The 917-nt window shown below is 41.8% G+C and overlaps 1 non-coding gene across 1 annotated transcript; it reads left to right on the plus strand.

Moving 5' to 3' along the window:
• The first annotated feature begins 497 nt into the window (after positions 1 to 497).
• On the plus strand, positions 498 to 569 carry TRNAS-GGA (transfer RNA serine (anticodon GGA)). Its single transcript has one exon. It is a non-coding gene; the product is annotated as a tRNA-Ser (tRNA).
• Positions 570 to 917: the final 348 nt, after the last annotated feature.

Below are 917 nucleotides of genomic sequence, written 5' to 3' on the forward strand. Positions count from 1 at the left end.
CACACACACATTCTTTTTTATATTCTTTTCCATTATGGTTTATTACAGGACATTGAATATAGTTTTCTGTGCTATACAGTAGGACCTTGTTGTTTATCCATTCTATACATAATAGTTTGCATCTGCTAACTCCAAACTCCTACTCTATCCCTACCTTTTGACAACCACAGATCTGTTCTTTGTGTCTGTTTTCTGTTTTGTAAATAAGTTCATTTGTGTCATTGTTTAGATTCCACATATAAATGATATCATATGGTATTTGCCTTTCTCTTTCTGACTTCCCATAGTATGATCATATCTAGGTCCATCCATATTGCTGAAAATGGCATTGCTTTATCCTTTTTAATGGCTCTGTACTATTCCATTGCATGTATATACCCCAGCTTTATCCATTTATTTGTCAGTGCACTTTTAGGTTGCTTACGTGTCTTGGTTATTGTTAACAGTATGCTCTGAACATATAGGTGCATGTATCTTTTTGAATTAGAGTTTGGGCTTCCCTGGTGGCTCAGAGGTTAAAGCATCTGCCTGGAATGCAGGAGACCCGGGTTCGATCCCTGGGTTGGGAAGATCCCCTGGAGAAGGAAATGGCAACCCACTCCAGTACTCTTGCCTGGAGAATCTCATGGAGGAGGAAGGAAACGGCAACCTACTCCAGTACTCTTGCTTGGAGAATCCCATGGAGGGAGGAGCCTGGTAGGCTACAGTCCATGGGGTTGCAAAGAGTCGGACACGACTGAGCGACTTCACTTTCACTTTCTGGATATATGGCCAGGTGTGGGATTTCTGGTTCCAAATAGGAAAAGGAGTATGTCAAGGCTGTATATTGTCACCGTGCTTTCTAACTTATATGCAGAGTACATCATGAGAAATGCTGGGCTGGATGAAGCACATGCTGGAATCAAGATTGCCGGGAC

Source organism: Ovis canadensis, chromosome X, assembly GCF_042477335.2.
Source record: "Ovis canadensis isolate MfBH-ARS-UI-01 breed Bighorn chromosome X, ARS-UI_OviCan_v2, whole genome shotgun sequence".
NCBI classification, from domain to species: Eukaryota; Metazoa; Chordata; class Mammalia; order Artiodactyla; family Bovidae; genus Ovis; species Ovis canadensis.